Source organism: Crocuta crocuta, unplaced genomic scaffold (assembly GCF_008692635.1).
Source record: "Crocuta crocuta isolate KB4526 unplaced genomic scaffold, BGI_CrCroc_1.0 scaffold143, whole genome shotgun sequence".
Lineage (NCBI taxonomy): Eukaryota > Metazoa > Chordata > Mammalia > Carnivora > Hyaenidae > Crocuta > Crocuta crocuta.
This window is the reverse complement of record NW_027529175.1, coordinates 4394487-4404486: the sequence shown is the minus strand read 5'-3', so window position 1 is coordinate 4404486 and position 10000 is coordinate 4394487.

Below are 10000 nucleotides of genomic sequence, written 5' to 3'. Positions count from 1 at the left end.
GAGCGGGGGGCCCGGGGAGGGGTGCCGGAGGAGCCTGGAAGGCAGGCCCGAATCAGCCAGAAGGGAGGAGCAGAAGGTGTTTTGGGCAGAGACCCTCTAGGGGTGAAGATGCAGATCAGGCAGGGGGGAGGTGGGGAGATGCCGCAGGACTAGAGAGACGCTTGGCAGATGGTGCAGCCCGAGCGGGCCTGGCGCCAGGGAGCTGGATGCCCCCCATCCCTGCGTGGGGGAGGGGCCAGAGGCAGGGGTGGGGCAGCGAGGAGGGGAGGATGGTTAGGGTTGGAGCCTGGACACTTAGGTGGCCCTTGGCTGGGCGCGCAGGGTTGGGGCGGGCAGAGGGAGGGGTAGTTGGGGAAGATAAGACGGGGCTGGTGTCCGGCGCTCTAGGACAATCAGCCAAACCCTGGACAGCCCTGCCCGCTCCTGGCCACACTGAGCGAGGGCAGTGCCCCCCGGCCAGGCCCGTGGCTTCTCAGAGAGGGAAGAGTGGACTCCCTTCCGGCCGCCTCTGCTGCCTGCCTACAATAAATGACTTCGGCAACAGCGGCAGAAGGTCGCAGAGCAGGACAGCATTTGGTAGCAAAAGCCAGAAGGCCTACTATGCGCCAGGCGCCGTGCTGAGCAAACACGGGGACCCCAGCCGTGTGAACCGGCCGTTGTGGGTGCTGTTGTACAGACGACAGAGCAGTGGTGAAGGCTGACCCAGCTGGGCTCACACTCCTGGCCGCAACACTGCTCCGCCTGGAGCCCCGTGGCTGCCGTGTGGCTCCCCATCGCTGTGCGGGCTTCTGGAGTCTCACTTCCTGGTCATCCTCATGTTTGCTCTGCTCTGGACCGGTCAGGAGGGCGGCCCGCCTCGGGCTCCGATGCTAGCTACCACCTCCCTTCTTGGGAATGCTCTGCCTCAATTAACTCGGCCTCTGTTGGCTTGCCTCTCCCCAGCGGAGTCCCACAACAGATCCGCACTGATACTTGGATGAACTGAGAGCCCCATCCCCAGCTCCCTCACCAAGGGCCTTTTCCTAGCCCAGCGGCTCTTTCTAGAAGTTACTGAAACAACAATCTCTAAGAACAGGGGGGCCTTGTTCCCCACACGCTCTTCTGTAAGGCGGAGCCCTGAACATCGGGGGCCAGCCAAAGCGAGGGGGGTGACCAGAGGTCTGGGCCGCGCCCTCCCGGGGACAGCCCTCTTCGGTCTCACCCTGCACAGAACCTGGCAGGGAGGAAGACCCATCTCTTCCTCTTCTCTCTCTCCCTCTCTTCCGTCCTGATTCCCTGCCTCCAGCATGCATGTTCCTGAACCCCTTCTCTGTGCGTGACCCCCCTGGGGAAACAGAGAAGATCCCAAGGCCTCAGACCTGTCCCCAGGGAGTGCCCGCCAGGAGATGAATCAGGGCTCGACTGGTTTGATGACTGAGCATATAAATAGATCATTCGAGGGCTGGGACTGTGGCTCACTTGGTGCCCCGGACCCTGTGCGTGTACCTCCCTTAGTTCTGCCTGTGACAAGCCCCTCCTTCCTTTCCCCCTTGGCTGTGACCAGGTCAGGAATTTTCTGGAGAGCCTTCTCTGGTGAGTCACTTGCTCTGTGAGCCTGTCTTCCCATTCGGCAGTGCGGGCTGTGCGGGCCGGGAGGGCCGCCATACTGCTAGGGTCTTGGGTGTACCCCCTCTCTCCATAGCCTGAAGTGGGGGGATCAAGGATGGGGACCCCAGCATATGTGAGGCCTGTCTGCCGAGCTAGGTTAGAGGGAAGCCCCAGAGGCCGCTGCCGTGGGGCCTGAGAGCGATCTGGAAACTTGTCGGCTTCCCAGATACAGATGGGGACACTGAGGCCGGAGCTGGCCCGTGACTTGCTCAAGGTCGTGGTGAACGAGCATCCTTGAAGGCCAAGGATGTTCAGTGATACGATGCAGACTTGGTAGGTGTTTTTCAGAGGCTCCCCCACTTCCCCCCGCCCTGAGGCTGCCCGGGATGGGGGACCCAGNTCCGGCCATCCAGCCGGAAAAGCAGAAGCCGAGATGAAACGCTGATGTCTCCCATCCCAGATTTCCAGACGTCAGCCGTGAATGGAGCGTTTCCCTTGCGTGTTTGCGGCCGCCTGCCCCCTTCCCTCCCCCGACGGGGCCGCACACCATTCCGCCCATCTGTCCGCAGGCACGCGTCCCTCAGCAGATGCGTGCAGACTCGCCTCGAGAAATTAAGAAATAATGCATGAGTTTCCCAAATTACACCCATTTAACACTGAATTAAGTTCTGGAAGCTCTTAACAGAGCCCTGGGAGGGAAAAAAATTTTTTTTTTTTTAGTTCACACTTCCCTGGAAAATGAGACAAACCGTGATCTTTTAAAACCCAGCTACATAATCTGATTATCCCTCGCTGGCAAGCCTCAGAGAAGAGCCGTGCATCGGGAAATTGGGCCGGGAAAGTTTGCCTCCCGAGCCAGATTCGAGGCTCCTCGGTGCCTGATGGGCTCAGAATAAAGTGCCACTTTCTTCGATATTGGCACAAATTAAAAATAAAGGCAAATTCCTTCCATAATCCAGTGTGAGAATTTCCTCCGCGGCTCCCTGAGCCGGTTAAGGAAACGATGGTGATTTGCTTTCACTTCGGGCTCCTTCTTCCTACTCGGGGAGAATCCTCTGTGTGCAGCTGGATTCGTAGACCAACGGAAAATGCACTTAGCGTTTGGTTTCCTTCTGCGTTTCCAGGGCACCTACGCTGTGTCTGGACACAGTGCCCGGCCCAGGGGGCGAGAGATGATCAAAACAAGACCCTGCCCTGGTGGGGTTTGCGGTGTTTGTTGGGGGTGGGGGTGGAATGGGATAAAGCGGGCATCTGCAAGGTCCCACCCACCCTGCGTGATGGGTCAGGGAGGGCTCCCTGGAGGAGGTTACTTTTGGCTTGCGTCTCGAAGGGTGAGTAGAAGTGTGCCAGGCAGAAGAGGGCAGAGGGCATTTCAGGATAGAGGAGCAGCCTGAGGAAACTCTTGAAGGGGGTCTCCCATCGGCTGGGGCTCCCAGTCGCGTCTGATTTTAACATCTGCAGGTTCCTTTATCGCAAAGCCCTCTCATATCCATTATCGTCCAGCACCCGCAGGAAACCCCAGGAACAACTTCCGGGTCTCCCTTTCCCTAAGGAGAACAGAGCCCAGAGAGGGGAAGCGAGGTGCCCAGAGTCATAGGCCGACAGGGCTCTGAAACTCAGGGTTCTGGATCCCAGGGGCTCTGTCAGGGGGCAGAGGAGCAAGTATAGGCCCCTGTGTGGAAGTTCTAAAAATGAAATCACAGAACCACAGACACTAATACCAAAATCTAGAAAGTTCCCTCTCTCTTTCCCCCTGAGCCCTGCTCCTCCTGGGCTATTGCTCACGCTGGGCTTCAGGATGAGAGTCCTCGTAAGCCTGCGCTAAATCTGCCGGTTCTGAGCCTCAGTCTCCACCTCCAGAAAATGGGAGAGGGCACCTCTCTGCCCCCATTTGCAGGAAGTCAGGCATCACCACTGGGCCTGAGAGGCCTGGCCGTCAGCTCAGCGGGGGTCCAGCACCCCCACCCCCCTGCTTCTGAGAGCAGGTGGGGAATGTGGCATCATGTGGGGGTGACTGCCTGGAATCAAATCCCTGGGACCCCAAGGCCTCTGGGGCATGAGTTGAGCCTCTGAGCTGGGGCCCATTGTCAGAGCAATGGGTGGAGCTGGAGGGAGGGTCCTGGCACGGACCCTCCACCCTGGACAAATCTCCCCCCTGCGTGTTCCGAGCTCTGTGACTCTGGGCAAGTTACATAACCCCCGCGCCTCTCTTTCCTCATCTGCAAAGCGGGTTATTGTGAGAACCAGATAAGATTTGTGGCAAGTGCTTTGTGAGCACGGGGCGTGTGTTCATGGGCACATCCGCTCTCTGATTTCTCACCTCATCACAATGAGCAGGAACTTCAGTGCTGCTCTGTTTGTATCGCTCAGCCCCTCCTGGAGCAGCAGGGCAGGGACCACAGCCCAGAGCCCCTGACCTCCAGGGCAGAGAGTGGTTGTTGATTGAATGAGCAAACGTATCAAGGGAGCCGTTAGAGCCGCTGGTGCGTGCCTAGTGCTAGCCCCCTTCCCTTCCTGCATTCACACCCCAGCTCCAGCGTCAGGCTGCCGATTTCACTCCTGGCCTCATTTTCCTCCTTTGCAGAATAAGGTCGATAACGGTATATATATATATAAAACGGTATTATATATAATAAGCCACAAGGGTGGTTTTGAGGCTTACGGGTAAGAATCATAACGTTGTGGGCTCCTGGATGAGTTACAGTGTCGACCATTGTTTATGGCCCCAGAACTCTGGAGAGACCGTCAGGGCTCAAGCTCCAGTGATGTCACCGCTCTGAGCCTCAGTGTTCCTCATCTAGAAAATGGGGCTAGCGCCCACCTCCCAAGGTCTTTCAAGAATTAAATGAGTAAATGCAAGGAAGGTGCTTGGTGCAGGGCCTGACACGTGGTAAGTGCTCCGTAAATATTACTGCCATTATCGCCACCACTGTTCCGTTTAATAACAGAAGCATCAGGGAGGCACAGAGCAGTGGTTTCTCTCCGTTCTCGAAGGATGGGGACCACGTCTTTCCTGATTTAGCGCTGTAACCAGCTCCTAGCCCGGGTGTGCCTGGACAGGATGGACAGGGTGGATGGGCAGGTGGACAGGGGGATGGATGGGTGAGTGAGTGGATGGATGGGTGGGTGGGTGGATGGGCGGATGGACGGATGGACGGATGAAGGAATGAATGACAGCTCTCGGGAAACATCATAGGCCTAAGATTGGGGCAGTTGGGGAGGGGGCTTCATTGTGAGGGCCACGAGCCATGGGTAGAATGGGCTTTGTAGCTGTCTGTTGTCCCCTTTCCATGGGACCAGGGATGGTGACACAAGCCTGGAGGCCCAGGCCACTTGGTGTCCCTGATAGTTTGGTTCTGAGCTGGACGGAGCCGAGTTCAGACTGCGGCTTTCTCCCCTTCCGCACAGGGCAGTCCAGTGTGTCTCTGGACTTCCATCGCCTCCTCCATGATACAGGAGGGAGCACCGGCTTCCTTCGGGGGGGATGGTGATGCACAAAGACCGCGTGTCGGAGCCTCGTTTGTAATCTGGGACACTCCGCGGGAAGTCGGGGCAGGTGTTTGGACAGATTGCACGGGAGGCCTTGGGGCAGGGTGGCACATTGCGGGCAGACAGCTGGGGCACCAGCCCAGGAGCCACCTGATTCCTTCCTGAGGAGCCCGAAGGCGGGTCGGGGAAGGGGCAGGCGGGAGGGCAGAGCCCTCTGAGGAACGAGCTAGGCCCCCCATCCTGGGGTGGAGGGGCTGCATCCCACACTGGGGGAGGCCTGACCTGCTGGGGAGACACCTGGGGCACCACCGAACCCCCGTCCTGGATGCTTTGTAAACGGCACCTGGTGTAAAATCCTGGGAACATTCCATGAACAAGGACAGGTTGCCATCCCCACCCATGACATGACTGCCCTGCGAGCACACAACGCAGCAAAGCCAGGATTTGGACATGTCCCACCGTGGAAGGCTGGATACACCCAAGGTGCCGGCAAAGGGGTGCAGGGCCCCCAGTGGGTGGCCTCACTGAGCCACCTGCTGTCTGCCTCAGTTTCCTCCTGTGTACAAGAGGGTCCACCGCAGGACCTCCGGGGCCCTGGGCTCCCGAGGGGCCAGGCAGAATGCTCCAGAAGCACCACGTTCCCACTGGTCTGTCACCATCATCGAGCTCCTTCTCTCTGGGGGAGAGACATGCAGGGTAGCGCGGCCCTGGGGGCGAGGGGGGATCTGGGAGGGGCTGCACTGGTGTTGCCCGGCATCATCTGGGCCTCGAGGTCAAGGGCAGTGCTGTCGTTACTATCCAGAACCTGGTTTGCGCTGTCACCTGTGGCCTCCTTGGAAGGGGCTGGGTGTCGGACAGGAGTGCGCAAGCCATTTGCTCAGGTGCACGTTGCCCGGTTGTTCACTCCGGAAGCTGCACCCAGAGCTCGCCGTCTGCAGGGAGACTGGGCACAATTGCCTGTTCTGCCCTGGGTGTGAGTCCTGCATAAGGGACTGAGCAAGTGTCGGGATGACAGAGGTTGGAGGAGCAGTTCTGCCTGGAGAAAGGGGGCGGAGCAGCCAGGAGGTCTTCCCAGAGGCGGCGGCATCCCAGAAGGCGGAGTATGGGATGACCAGGTCAATGAGCAAGAGGTGGAGGGACATCGAGGCAGAAGGAACAATGCCTATGGAGCCCAGGGAAAGGAGTTTCCAAACTTCCGGCGCTTGGGCGTGGCTGACCGTGGCATCGGTGGGAAGGTGGGCGTGGCTGACCGTAGCATCGGTGGGAAGGTGGGCGTGGCTGACCGTGGCATCGGTGGGAAGGCCATAGTATTAGGCAGTGGCCTGACCTCCAAGGACTCTGGCAAGTTAAGGAGTGTTGGCCCTGCTGCTGTGCCAACAGGGACAATAGCGGCCCTTCGTGGCTGCTTATGCTGTGGCCCGGCCCAGGACCCTGGGTACTCCCCTGACGGGCAGGGGAGAGGAAGGCGGGTTGTGGCCTCCAGCTCTACCCAGGCTGCCAGGCTCCCGCGTGGCCCCATTATAGCCCCTCCATTCCAGTCGTTCCTGGAGAAGCAAAGCCTTCTCTTCCGGCGATGGGACATTTCCAGGAAGTCCTGGGCACGGCCGCCACCAGAGAGAACGGCCCCCCAGCCCGGGCGAGCCCCCGTCTGCAGCCAGATCACCGGGTGAGGGCCAGGGCTCCGCAGAATTCCGGGCAGGACGAGGGAAAGATTAGGAGACTTTTCTCCTGAAATTCAAACAATTGGACAATCTGTTCTGGATCGATTTAGAAGCAGTGAAGTGGGAAAAAAAAATCAGAAAATATAGTGTGAAAGCTATTTTCTCTCTCATTCTCTCTCAGTTGGGAAGAGGGATGAGCAGTTTATTTGTGGACTGTCCGAGGCCATGGCCGGGGCCACTTACCTCCTGGCCACGCGTCCCCCACTTCCTGCCGCCCCACCTTCCATACCCAGTGCAGGGCTGGGCAACCGGGTCTCAGAGGGGCGCCAGCGCTGCCCGTCCGCAGGGGCCTCAGGCGCGGGGAGCTAGCGTAGATGGGTGCTGTGAGCTCAGTCCCTCCTGTGCACACCACGGGCGGGGAGGCAGGAGAGCCCCTCCTCTGCTCTAGACCGAGGTATCCGCGTGCCAAGGACAGGTGTCTATCTAGTTCAGTCCTGCGTCCTCAGGCCTTAGGTATGGCGCCTAATAGGTGCTCAGTGAAAGTTTCCTGCCTGGATGATGGACGGGAGGGAGGGAGGGAGGCAAGAACAAAACTGAGGTTTTGAATGAAGCGACCTGCTCACGGTCACACGTCTGTTAGTGGAGGTGACAGGCATTAGAACCAGATCCGTCTTCCCAATACCTGGATGTCCCCCATGCCCCATCCCTGAGGCCAGGAGCTGGGTCTGAGACCCTCAGGGGCCTCCCACCGACAACCCCTTTCCTTCCCAGGCATAGCCTAGCCTACTCTCCCTGACACTCCAAACGTGGATTCATTTTTCACAGCTTGAGCCAAATGTCCAAATGTTGATTGTTTTAAAAGAAGCTTGTTCAGGGCGCCTGGGTGGCTCAGTCGGGTAAGCGTCCGACTTCGGCTCAGGTCATGATCTCATGGTTGGTGGGTTCGAGCCCCACATCGGGCTCTGTGCTGACAGCTGAGCCTGCTTTGGATTCTGTGTCTCTCTCTCTCTCTCTCTGCCCTTCCCCCGCTCACGNAGCTGAGCCTGCTTTGGATTCTGTCTCTCTCTCTCTCTCTCTCTGCCCTTCCCCCGCTCACTCTCATGCTCTGCTCTGTCTCTCTGTCTTTCTGTCTCTCTCAAAAATAAATAAACATAAAAAAAATAAAATAAGCCTGTTCAGTGTGAGGCCAGAGCAGCGTGGAGGGGAGGCTGGGAACCCAGATTGCTTCACTCAGCTCGTCGGTCTGATTGTCCCCCAGGAGAATGGGCCCCCAGGGGCCGTGGTGAGCTGAGTTCTGTGGATGCAGGAGTTCAGTCGGGGGCCAGATCTGCCGGGAAGTCCTGAGTCTGGGCGGAGGGCCGGGACTCGAGTACTCGCTGGGAAATGGGACCAGCTTATTCCAAAAATGGTCTCTCCTCTGCTTTCCCCCAGGCCTTGGGAGAGGGGGAAATTCCCTGTGGTTTCATTTCAGGAAAGTTGCCGCTCCCTCCCTCCTCACCACTTCCTCCCAACTGCCCAAGGCTGACAGCCAGAGGCCCAGAAGGAACCTTGACTTGGAAACCAGCCGAGCTGATGCCAGGGCCAGTAGCTCAGCAGCCCCGTGACCTTGGGCAGGTGACTCAACATCTCAGAATCTTCTGTTCCCAGTTTTCTCATCTGCAAACTGGGAACAGAAGCCCCTCCCGCCTTTTGAAAATCAAAGGAGCTGGTATTTGTCAAATGCCATCCCAAGGCTGGACACATAGTAGGTGCTCAAGAAATAGTCTCTTTCTCCTGTCTCCACTATCCAGAAGGCCGGTTGTTATACATGGTTTCACTCTTGCTTGGGTTCTGCTCCANCCTCAGCCGCGCTGGAGATGCGTGCATTGTGCCGGGTGTGGCCAGTTTGACCCTGGGGGGGGCGGGGAGCCCTGTGCCAAGAACCTAGAAACCTGGGTACCAGTTCCAGCTCTGCTCGTAATGAGCTATATGACTCCCCCTCCCCCCCAGAAATGACAGCCTCTGGGGGGCCTCTCGGGTCAACCTATGAGGCTAATAACACCCCCCCTTGGACCACTTCTCAGGGTCAAGTGCAACTACCACCCCTAGGAGAACATGGAACAGTGATAAAAGAACCTCCAGGAAGGATGAGCAGAGAAGGGTAGCCCTGTTTCCTGACCACCTGCTGACCACCCAACATGGCCCTGGGGTCACCTATACGATCTCCTTCAATCCTCACCCCACCCCCGCGAGCCGGGATCAGCGCCCCACTTCACAGGGAAGGGCAGGGGGAGGCGCCGACAGGCTAAGTCACGCGTCCGGGGGTCGGTGGACAATCGTGTGCCCTCCCTCAGGCCCAGGCTGCGCTCCTGTCCCCTCTCTGGCCGGCACCGGCCTCCTGGCGGAATTCCGCCCTCCCCAGCCCGGCCCTGACTGCGATTCCTGCTGACAGAGCTCTTTCATAAATGCTTTTTGATGTTACCTCTCCGTTCCCCAGAAAGTTTGGAGCCCACGCTCCCCAGAGCGGCGCACTAATTAGACCTCCATAATACTGTTTACCTAGATGTCAACCTAGGCTATAAAACTGAGCAATTTTCTCCCCATCATGAGCCACGTTCAGTTTTGAAACGCAGGAAGCCTGCCGTGGNGCACGTCCAGGGAGCCCACCGGGGGTGGTCAGTGGACACAGACAGGCTTCTCAGCGGTTCTCCGGCGTCCGAAGTGCGAACTCAGGATCAGCACGGCTCCCCAGTCTGAGGAATCCCCGTGCCTTCCACCCGTCATCCGTCGCCCGGGCCTAGTGGCTGACCCCTCACTCCTCCTGAGAGGCCAGACGTGGGAGGGGCTGGCAGAGGGAGGCCACAAAGCCCGCGAGAGGGGGGACCCCAGGGCTGGGGACGGCTGAGGGGCTCGAGTGGGGGTGCCGAGGGCCCCAGGAGCCGGAGGAGGCTGCCGTCTGTTCGGGTCTGGGTCGCAGGGGTGAGCCGGAGTTCGTAACCGCCCTGCGAAGAGGGCTGGGAGCTGCGTCCTGCCTCCTCTGCAAATGTCGTTTCCCCAGGCTGTCTGGCCGTTGCCTCCAGGGAGCCCTCTTGGTGTGGAGGGCCCCTGGTGAGGCCAGAACCGGCTCCCCGTGGGCCAGAGTAGCAGAGCAGGGAGGGACCCAGCCCAGCTACATGGGGGGGGGCGCAGTCGCCTGTAAGAGGGGCGTCAGGGCCTGGCTCGCCTCCCGGCAGCTGCTGGCTCGCCTCCCGCCCGCAGCTCTGGTGCCAGCCGTGCAGAGTGTG